The following is a 12,250-nucleotide window of genomic DNA, read 5'->3' on the forward strand; positions in this document are numbered from 1 at the left end:
TTATATGTTTTAATAGTCATTTCCAGTGGTTTTCTAAAAACTTTGGTACTATTCTTATTTCTAGGAGGAGTCTATTAGAATACATTTCCCACTTCATCTCCATATTCATTAGCATTAGAAACTGCCTGAACATTGGGTGGATGGATAGACAGACAGATTGATAACACAAAAAGAGAGAGGGAGAAAGATCTTTTTTTAAATTGCCAATATCTTAACTGATGTGAAATGTGTTATCTTCATTACCATTGAAAGCTTTTCACATATGTATTGAGCATTCATTTTTACATATCATTCATTTTTCTATTAGTCTTTTTCTTAATAATAATTATAGACCTTTTATTTTTTTTTAAAGATTTTATTTATTTATTCACGAGAGACACAGAGAGAGAGATAGAGGCAGAGACACAGGCAGAGGGAGAAGCAGGCCCCATGCAGGGAGCCTTACGTGGGACTCGATCCTGGGTCTCCAGGATCACACCCCGGGCTGAAGGTGGTGCTATACCGCTGAGCCACCAGGGCTGCCCAAGACCTTTTAAATGTTATAGGCAGTATATTACAGAGAATCAAGTTAACACATGCACAAATGTATTCTGTAAGCTTTTTTTTATAGTATAACTTTTTAAGACATTTTAAATATTTATATAAGTAACCTCAATAATATCTATATACATCAGTATTTTCTTATAAATAAGTCTTTTATTAATGTCTAGTTTTTAGCCCATTTTATTTTATTTATTTATTTATTTTTTTAATTTATTTATGATAGTCACAGAGAGAGAGAGAGGCAGAGACACAGGCAGAGGGAGAAGCAGGCTCCATGCACTGGGAGCCTGACGTGGGATTCGATCCCAGGTCTCCAGGATCGCGCCCTGGGCCAAAGGCAGGCGCCAAACCGCTGCGCCACCCAGGGATCCCGTTTTTAGCCCATTTTAATTTATCAATTACAAAATGTATAATACTTAAAACTGTCTCTTTATTAAAAACTGAGGATTTTTAATACTATTGAGGGCTGTTCAGGAATCATGCAGAATCTATTTTTTTAAGGATATATTTTGAGCATACCTAATTTTGTTTCTCATTTTGTTTTTTATTTTGTATTAAAATATATCAATTAACTTTACCCTGTTTGGGTTTTCTTAGGAATACTTTCTTGGGGGATCTATGTGACTCAGCTATTCTTCAAAATTATCAAGAAGCTCTACTAAGTATAACAAGCACAGTGGAGAATTGTTCAGTTTTTTATTTTCTTTAAAATGGCTCTCCTCATTCAAATCAAGAAAGTAAGTTAAAATGTGTGCAGTTTGGGAATGGAGTATCTCTGTTTTGAGTGTTTCTCTAAGTTATGGATGTCATGCTTTTATATGTCATATTATAAACTCAAAGTGAATACCACATTATTCACTCAATAATAAACTATAATATAAATTATTTAAAAGATATCAATCATCTGTATGAGTCAATTTTAGTTTTTCACTGAATTTCATCAAACTCATTTTTAGAATCAGTTTTTCTTAAACCTAGTAGTTTTTGGTGTGTGACTGTATATCTTGTAAAACCTTTCAAGGTGGCCAATGGTTTTCAAAAGCTCAATTTTATCTTGTTCATTATAGATATCAGTGGATTCTACTGAGGAAAGGAAACATTTCTAACATAAAAACTTCCTAAAAATTTTTATCAGTAAAGATAGCAGAAATAATGGCTTATCTTTAAAAAATCTGACCACAGTTGGATTTTACTATCTTATTAATAATGATAGAAAGCATATTGATTCAAATGGGAATGAAGAATAACCAGATATTGACTGCTCCCATCATTTCAACCTCCAGTTTTGAGAATATTCATCATGAAAACCTCAACAGATCTGCAATGTGAACTTCTAAATCAAAAGATCAAGGAAGCTAATTTGAGGTTCAAATCCTAGGTCCTAGTGGAAGAGTTAAAAGCCACTGAATTGTGACGAACTTCCTCATTCTGTCTTGTTTCTTCTACTTGATTAAAAATGATTTCCTTTGTTTTATTTGAATTTTAATTTTCTTACTGAAATAAAGCCTTAGTTGATGTAATTTTTACCACACCTCCTTATGTAAACAGCATTTTCATTGAATATGCTTTTTAAAATATGTAATAGATATATATTACATTTTCTATCTCCAAATCCCAATTCTTTTTTTAAAAGATTTTATTTATTTATTTTAAGGAGAGAGAGAGAGAGCGCACAAGTTGAGGGAGGGGCAGAGGGAGAGAAAGCTCCCAAGCGGACTCCATACTATGCACAGATCCCAACTAAGGGCTCAATTCCAGGACCCTGAGACCATGACCTGAGCTGAATTCAAGAGTTGGAGGCTTAACCAACTGAGCCATCCAGGTGTCTCTTCAAATCTCAATACGTTAAAGGATTTGGGGCAAGTAACTCTCATTTCAATTATAATAATTCAAATTTTAACTTAGTAGTATTTTGGGTAACTCATAACTGATGTTAAGAAAAAAATAAAAATTTTATAACAATATAGTATCTCTTCTATTAACATATGTACAATTGCAGTTACCTGTAATAATAAGCAACCTTTTTGGTAAGGATGCTTACTTTCAGTTATGTCATAGGCTCTTTGTTTATTTACAAGCCACTCAAAAATTCTCTTTAAAACCACTATTAACATTTTTCAACATATTACCTCTTCTATCTACATGTTTATTTTTTGACAAGAAATTAGGCAAAGAAATTATGAAATACCATCATTATTTTAATATAACTTCATAGAAACAGAATTAATCACTCACAATTTGTGGCTAATAGCTTGCAATCTGGTAGTTTAGACACTGGATGGTTCTTTTCCCAGTAATACTGCAAACTAATAAAAGATCATTTACTATTCATACATATAAATCAATATAGATATGTATTTAAGCATAGCAATTAATTATTGGAATAATTAAAAAATTGGAATAATTGGAATAATTCTAACTATAATGAAAAATTTTGTTAGGAAAATGGCAGCATACAAAGGAAAGTACATTTAAAGTATACCATTAGCCCAGGAAGGTCTATAAATAAGTACACTGATACTGCAAAAGTATTAACTAGGTATATTTTAAAGAAAGGATTATTGAGATATGATAAATCTATATAAAATCTAAAAAAAAGCCATCCATAAAAAGACACGTTTTTCTGAGATACTTTTTTCATAACCTTAAAAAAATATTATCTTAATATATTTTAGTAAAGGAATTCATCTAATTTTTTTCTAGTAGTGTCTCCAGACTATGTATTAGTGTGTATTGCCAATACTATTTTCAGATAAGCTTTATAATGAGACTTTTAGCAATGTAGAGACTCTTCTCTGTCTTATTTGCTAAGTCATATGACTTGAATGAAAATGGAAGAATTAAAAATTTGGAATGCTGGTTTTTTTTGTTTTTTCTTTTCTTTACTGTGTTAGCTGTTCTGTTCAAGAATCAGTCTGTGTTATATTGGTTATTATCTTGTCCATTACCATGGTGGAAAATGGGATATTTATGAAGATAAGTTAGTGATTATTTTCATAGTCTTCAAGAGAAATATGAACTAGTTTGCACATGCTGCAGGCCATCTACCTTAGCCTCACCCAAGGGCATCAGCCCTTGAATGGTCTCCAAAATGTCCTCATTTGTCAGCTATAGCTGTCAAACAAGAACACTAATATGCATCATACCGAAAGCATAATGCATTCATAGATGTAAGTGACCAGGATATTGGAACAGAAAGCGTAATGAGGAAAAAATTTATGGTCAACACCTTTTACTTAGGGAACTGTAAATTTTGAATGCTATGGGCAAAGATTTAATTCTCAATCTCCACTAAGGACAAAAAAAAAATAGAAGAATTAAATTCCACAAGGTGAAAATAGTTCATGTCAGCAATCCTTCCACTACATTCAGCATTAAGCATTAGTCAAGCTTTTATAAAATATGGCTACTGGCAGCATATTTGTTCTTCCTATCTCAAATTCATTCAAATTGAAAGCATTGCTCATGCATGATGACAGGATGACAGGCTTCTTAGATAAGAGGAAAGAAAAAAATCTAACAAATCTGTATTTTACTAAGACCTTTTGGCATCATCTCACATGGTATTCTCATCAACATGCTTGATAAATTGTGAAATGTGTAGAGGAGAGTCACACCCAAATAGTGGTAATCCATGACCCTGTCAACCTCAAGCAATATATTTAAAGGTATCAAAATTGTTAGACTGAGAATTTTTTAAATTTATTTTACCAGAAGTCTGATGGAGAAACAATATTAGCTTGTTCTTAAATTAGCAGATTATACTAAGCCAAGTGAAGTGGTTATTACATAAGAAATCAACAATAGATTTTTTGATGGTTATAGTGAAGTGGATCAATTCTAAGTTCATGGAAATATGCTGTACTACTTTTTACATAGTACAGTCACACAATTAGACTCACCATGGTAGAAACTGTTCAGTTTAACTTCAAACAAATAAAATACAATTAGCATTTTACTCATGCATTTCTTCTTTGCTTTCTTTCTAGTATACACTAGGCCTATCTAAAACAGAATTTGGCTAGCCCTCACTAATGTAAACTCTACTTACTTCTCTATCAAATACTAATGAACATACATAAAGTATATGAAATTAAATGATTTTGCAACTACTAGGCTTCACAATGTCAAAATATTTGGTGGATTTCTTTTTCCTATATTTGCTATATATTGGAAATTGATAAATAATTAGTGGCATAGTTTTACTTGATTAACTAAAAAATAAATTTGTTTTATAAATAATAATAGCCAAGAATAATGTTTCTTCTTCACTGACTCCTGATATAAAGAGTATCTGAATGATTTTAAATGTCTTTCTGTCATAAGCAGCCTTTAAAATAGCTCCCAGTGATTTCTATCTACTGGTATTCACAACTTCATTTAATCCTGTTCCTTTGAGTACTGATTGGATTTAGTGACTTGCTTCAAATGAATATAATATGACAGAAGTAATGGGGTGTTACTACCAAGATTAGGATGTAAAAGATTGCAGTTTTATCTTGATTGTGCTCACTTTCTCAATCTCCCTTCAGTTACTCACCCTAAGGGATACAGTGTTGTGAACTAGCACTTTGAAGAGAACCATACAAAAGAACAAGGCCTTTCAATGACTATGTGAATGAGCTTGTTTATCCCTCAGCAATAAAACTCTCAGATAAACCTGCAGCTGACAGCTTGATTCTACTTCATGGTAGCTTTTGAGTCAGAGACACTCAACTAAGTTACTTCTGTATCCTTGGCCAAAATAAACTGTGAGGTAATAATAATAAATATTTGTTCTTTAAAGCTACTGGGTATCAACAGACAATAATGTAGATAATAGATGCAGATTTCATTACCATGCAACAGGTTGCTGCCTAAAATATGAGAGAGGCTTTGGATGATGAGGCAGTGAGTGGAGCCTGGAATAATTTTAACAGAGGAAGCAGTAGTAAGCCTGTACATTGCCTTAAACAGACTGTCAGAACTGTAGACATTAGAACACCACAGTTGAGAGCTAACATGAAAGTGAAGAAAATATATAGTAAATGGGATTATGGGAAATGCTTATTTTGTGTTGGCATAAACTTTACAATGTAAATATGTGGAAATTAGAAAACTGCAGCATGAACTAAGTGATTAACCTATAGAGGAATATGATATGATGGAGAGAGAGGAGATAATATTCACAGCCAAATATGAATTATATATTGCATTAAGGTAGAATAAGTGAAATTGAGAATTCAATGAAAAAAATCTCAAAATAACTAAAAAATCAAAGAAGATTAATGTAAAATAAAGCATATTATAAAAGGACTTTTAAATTATAAGATCTAAGTTCTAACAATTTGATATGAAATATCAAAATGATTTATGAAGAAATAAAAATAATTTTTGCCTCAAAATCTACTAAAAAATGAAAACAATACAATAAAGAGCTTTTGACATGAAAAGTTGTTGGGCCCTAAATTTATATTGAATCAGGTTGTTATTCATGTTTAAAGCAACCAAAACGCATGCTCAAATATTCAGCCTCAAATTTTAAATAGAAATACAAAGATATGTATAAATATAAGTGCATATATATGAGAAAATAATATATAACTACAATAAATGTAGCTCCTGAGTAAAATACTTATCAATATCATCAAAAATAAGTATCTCTTCTTTTAGATATAGAACCATGAAGTTATTATGAGTTAATATAAATAACAGAATAAATTAGGCTTCCAAGAATATTTTGGAAGAATATATATATATATATATATATATATATATGTACATAGATATACATATGTATAACTATCTTTGAAGTAGTATTAAAGATTGCATAAGAGATTTTTTTTAATATTTTATTTTTTATTGAGAGAGAGAGAGGGAGAGGGAGAAAGATAATCTCAAACTGAGCACCAAGCCCAACATGGGGCTTGATTTTATGACCCTGAGATCATAACCTGAGCCAAAATAAAGAGTCAGACATTTAACCAACTGAGCCACCCCGATGCCTCCCAATTTTTTAAAAATAAGATTGAATTTATTACCAAAAGTATATTCTTCATCTTCCAAATATCAAATCAAAACAAATGGATTCAGTTATGATATTGATAATCATGAGGATATAAGAAATGTAAAACGTAAGAATAAATCAATAATAACTAAAAATAAAGTGGGATTTCAAAATCATTACAAAAGATATTGGAAACCATTCAGTAATGAAAACTATGGTTCATAAGTATTTCATAAAGCAAAGCAAAAAAAGTAGAAAAAATATAAATGACAGTTATAAACTTAAACATAAAATCCTACAACAAAATCACCACTGCTTTTCAAAAGAGTAGATAGGCTAATTTTCCAACTCTACTACTCCTACTTGGGTAACTTGAGCAACGAAATTCAAATCTCCATATATTATTACAAAGAATATAGGAAAATATGCAATTATGAAAAAATCAGTCAATAGTTTTCTTATGCTTGTAAGTTTGCATATATATGTATATAAACATAAATTTATTTATACACAGGAATGTACATATTTGGGTGTACCTATATATACAAATGTAAATTTGCACACATATATGTGATATAAATATAAATGCATATGTACATAAAATATAATATAAATATATATTATATATATTCACTAGTGCCTAATATAGTTGATGTTAGAGAATGATAATGGAATTTCTCACTCTTTTTTTAAAGATTTTATTTATTCTTTCATGAAAGACCCAGAGAGAAGGCAGAGACACAGACAGAGGGAGAAGCAGGCTTCATGCAGGGAGCCCGATGTGGGACTCTATCTCAGGTCTCCGGAATCACCTCCTGAACCGAAGGCAGGCACCCAACCATTGAGCCACCCAGGCATCCCCCTCACTTTCTTTTTCTTATTTTATTTTGCTTATTGCTTTGTCTCTGAAACTACTTTCTATAAGGTAGCTAATGCTATTAAATTCAAGTGAGATATTTAGTTCTTTTTTGACATTTTTAGCAAAACATGCATTTGTTGGCTGCTCCCACCTTCCTAAAATACTCTTTGTCCTCAACCTCTAGACCATCAAAATATAATCTAATCCTTATCATCTTCTTATTGGATACCTGTTGTCTTTACATATGGATTTTTAAATATTTGAAGATCATGCCTCTTGTCTTTCTAAACTTAATTAGGCAATATCCACTACTCTTATGGTATCAAATATCTTCTACATAAAGATGATTCTCTAATTTATTTCCAACTCATGCCTCTATTCTAATCTTTGCACTCAGTTATCCAACTGCAAGATAGATATTTCCATAACTCAAAGTTAAAATGTTCAAATCTAAACTATTGACTTTTCCCCTTGACAAGTCAGCATAGATTAGGTTATGCTATTACAGGGGAAACATCATTAATCTCAGTAACTTAAAATGACAAACTCTGATTTCTTTCTCACAGTTCTTGTACACTGAGGGTCAGGAGACGGTACCGTAAATCATAGTTGCTCTGAATCTAGGTTCACAGAGCAGCCACAAACTTAAACTTGACTAATAGCAGTTCCAGTGAAAAGAGAGCTCTAGAGTGCTTCCCACTGGCAATTAAATACCTGGTCTGGAAGTATCACCTCTGCTGGCTTCAACCAAGGATTAGAAAAATACAATTTTATTTTATGTGTAGAAGTAATCAACCTAAAAATATTTGGTAAAAGAACAAATTATATCCTGTATCCCAAGACTAATTCTCTAGTCTTATTATCTTTGCAAATACTAATTTAGACACAGAAAACTGTGAGAACTTTTTTTTATCAACTCCTTCTCTTCCATTCTCCATAGATAATCTACCAGAAAGATTTTTTAAAACTGTATTTCCAAAATATATCATAAATCTTTTCAATATATAGTTATTATTCCAAATACATCCTTTCTACTATTATTCCTTCTAAACCTCCAACATCTCTGAAGCTGACCACTGCAGTTTTCTTACATGTAAACATTGGTGTCCGTAATTCACTCACCTAAATACCTTCACAAGCTGTACCTAGAAACATGCTTGAAAAACACAAATATCAAAAAAAAAAAAAAAAAGAAAAACACAAATATCATCATGACATTAAGTTGATAAAATATTTTTGGAATATTTCATTTTTTTATTTCATTATTTTTAATGATAAAATCAGTAATTCTTCAATGAATGAAATATCTAACCTGGAGATCTGATAAAGCTGGAAAGAAGTTTCTCTGATCCTAACAACAAAAAGAGAAAAAAATATATTAATTAAAAAATCAATTATTTGCTTCAACCCATTAGAAAAAGATGACTTACAAACTACCACCATCCCAGAATTTAGACACAGGTGCATGTAGGCATAAATAGGACCTAAGCATTTACTTAGATGCATATCCAATCAGAATCCATGGAAGCCAACAGGGTGATTAAGCAATATATATATATATATATATATATATATATATATATATATATATTTTTATTGCTTATGGGTGATTCTGAGTGTTAGCTATTGTGGGCATGTGAAGGTCTGGGAGACCAGAGACATAGGGCAGTTCTTGTCACCTTGCAAACTTTTTCCTTAGAAACTCCAACAGGCTGTTAATCAGAAAAAATACAGAGAAAGCTACCTCTGTGGTTATGGCTGGGAGAGGGGAAAAGAAATCACATATAATATGTGTTCACATCAATTTCTCTCTCTCATAAAAAAAGATTTAATATACAGGGGATATTCATCAAAGCCTATATCTGGAGGAAACTGGTTGAATCTCATCACAGCTGACAGAAGGGAAGAGAGAAAACGAATTTCAGTCTAGACCACATACGTCTATCTTCTAGGTAACAAAGCCTTAATTGTCTGGGTAAAAGAGAAAGCCATGCAAAATCTTAGCCTAAGGATACTGCTGAACATATAGAGCAGCAAGGGAAAATTCAGGAAGGGGACAAAAAGCAACATTGCTGAAACAAGTTGCAGTACATGTCTTTGTGAAAAGTTAAAGGAGAAAATCAGAGAAGTTTCCCCTCTGCTACTCCATTTTAATGATACTAACATGTCTTGTTAAAAATAGCAGGGGACAGAGTAAGAAATGCTCAAGACATTGATTCTCACTAAGAAACAAAGGGAAGACCCAGTTGAGTGGGAGATGAAAACAATGTTTTACCACAGGAATTTAAATCCTTTGGTGTCCAATTGAACAATAAACTTCACTTCTGATAACCACAGCAATGATATTTAAAACCATCCAGTCTCTAAAGAGATTAACATAATCCCAAAATTTAAAGCAAAGAACATTCATGAAGAAAATTCATGTTCTTCTCCTAGTAGTCCATATGTTGACCCCAAGTTATTCCTGTGTCATAAACATTCACAGCTTTCCAAAAATAATAATAATAAAGTAAAATATGAGGATTATCATAAGGCAAAACAAAAAAGGGAGTCTAAAGGCAAGACATAATAATTAGAATTTGAATAAAAATGGCTCATATTTTGGAATTATCAGAAAAGAAATTGACAATAACAATGGATAATGTGTTAAAGGCTTCAAAAGAAAAGTAATGTGATATATAAGATCAGATGGATAGCAGGTGAAAATAGAAACTTTAAGAATCAGATGGGATGTTACAAATCAAAAGCAAAGTAACATAAATGAAAAATGTGTTTCATGGGTCTATTAGTAGACTAGACATAATCAAGAAAAAAAATCACTGAACCTGATGATACATCAAGATTAATTACTCTTCTAGAACATAAAAAAAAGTACACACACTGTCACACACATACAATAACCATAAAAACAGAACAGAACAGCCAAAAGTTATGGGAAAATATCAAATACTGCAGCATACATGCAGCTGAAATTCAAGACAAAGAAGTAGAAAGAATGGTACAGAAGAAGAGTTTTGTGAAGCAATAAGTTAGTAACATCCACTATTCATGTCAAAGACTAAGCCATGAATCCAAGAAAGCTCAAAAACACAAAGGATGTAGTCCAACACACACACATACACACACACACATACAGAGGCATATCATATCCAGACTGCTGAAATCAGTTAAAGAGAAAATCTCAAAGATGACAAAAGGGGGAAAAGATCCTACCTATGGAGAAACAAAGGTTGGAATCACAGTCAACTTCTCATCAGAAATCACATGAACAGGACCAGAGGAAAGGGGCAACCTTAAAGTGATAAAAGGAGAAACTATGTCAACTTGGAATTCCACTGCCTGTGAAAATGTTATTCAAAAGTAAAGGAAAAATAAAGACTTTTTTAGATGAACAAGATGGGGGGAATTAAATGCCAGAATACTTGCTCTGCAAATGCTAAAAAGTTCTCCAGACAACAGAATTTTTTAAAGGTCAGAAACTGGAATCTAAAGAAAGAAATGCCTGAACGTAGAACAAAGAATCCTAAAATTTGTATGGAACCACAAAAGACCTGAAAAGCCGAAGCAACCTGAAAAAGAAAAGCTAAGCTAGAGGCATCACAACTCCAGACTTCAAGTTATATTACAAAGTTGGAGCGATCAAAATAGTATGGTAGTGGCACAAAAACAGACACATAGATCATTGCAGAACAGAAAACTGAGAAATGAACCCACAAGTATATGTCAATTAATCTTTGACAAAGCAGCAAAAAATATTTAATGGGAAAAAATAAACTTTCTTCAGCAAATGGTTTTGGAAAGACTAGATAACAACATTCAGAAGAACAAAACCGGACCACTTTCTTATACTATACACAAAAAGAAATTCAAAATAGTTGAAGAATCCAAATGTGAAATAGGAAACCGTCAAAATCCTAGATAAAAACACAGGAAGCAACCTCTTTGACATTGGCCATAGCAAGTTCTTTCTAGACATGTCTCCTGTGGCAAGAGAAATGAGCAAAAATAAACTACTGGGACTTTAACAAAATAAAAAGTTTCTATGCAGCAAAGGAAACAGTCAACAAAACTGGAAGGCAACCTACAGAATGGGAGAAGATTTTTTTTTTAAGATTTTATTCATTTATTCATGAGAGACAGAGAGAGAGAGAGAGGCAGAGATGTAGTCAGAGGGAAAAGCAGTCTCTATGCAGGTAGCCCAACATGGGACTTGATCCCAGGACCCCGGGATCACGCCCTGAGTTGAAGGCAGATGCTCAACCACTGAGCCACCCAGGCATCCAGGGAGAAAATATTTGATAAAGGGTTAGTGTACAAAATCTATAACTCATAAAAGCCAACACTCAAAAGAAGGCATCATCAGGGAAATACAAATCAAAACTACAATGAGCTATCACCTCATATCAGTCACAAAGGCTAAAATCAATAGCAGGTTATTTAGACTAAAGAAACAAAGGGTGTTGATGAGGACATGGAGAAAGGAAAATCATCTTGTATTGTTGGTAGGAATGCAAACTGATGTAGCCACTCTAGAAAACAGTACGAATATTCCTCAAAAACATAGAAATAGAACTATTCTACAATCCAGAAATTGCACAATTCAGTATTTACCTGAAGAATACAAAATTAATAATTCAAAGGGACACATGCACTCCAATGTTTACAGCAGCATTATCTACAACAGCCAGATTATGGAAACAGCCCAAGAGTCCAATGACTGATGAACAGATAAAGAAGTGGTATTGATGGGGACAGAGCTAGAAAGTATTTTGCTAAATGAAGTAAGTCAGTCAGAGAAAGATAAATAACATATGATTTCATTCATATGTGGAATTTAAGAAACAAAAGAAGCAAAGAGAAAA

General features: G+C 32.2%; 1 long non-coding RNA gene across 2 annotated transcripts in view; it reads right to left on the reverse strand.

The window, feature by feature from the left end:
* Positions 1-2,777: 2,777 nt before the first annotated feature.
* Positions 2,778-12,250, reverse strand: part of LOC140607970 (uncharacterized) — a 353,114-nt gene continuing 343,641 nt past the window's right edge. For both annotated transcript variants that reach the window (XR_012009913.1, XR_012009914.1), the window contains 2 exons: positions 8,701-8,739; positions 2,778-2,849 (listed from right to left, as the gene is read on the reverse strand). This is a non-coding gene — a long non-coding RNA (uncharacterized lncRNA). The remainder of the gene's footprint in view (positions 2,850-8,700; positions 8,740-12,250) is intronic.

This window comes from Canis lupus, chromosome 17 (genome assembly GCF_048164855.1).
Source record: "Canis lupus baileyi chromosome 17, mCanLup2.hap1, whole genome shotgun sequence".
Taxonomy (NCBI): domain Eukaryota; kingdom Metazoa; phylum Chordata; class Mammalia; order Carnivora; family Canidae; genus Canis; species Canis lupus.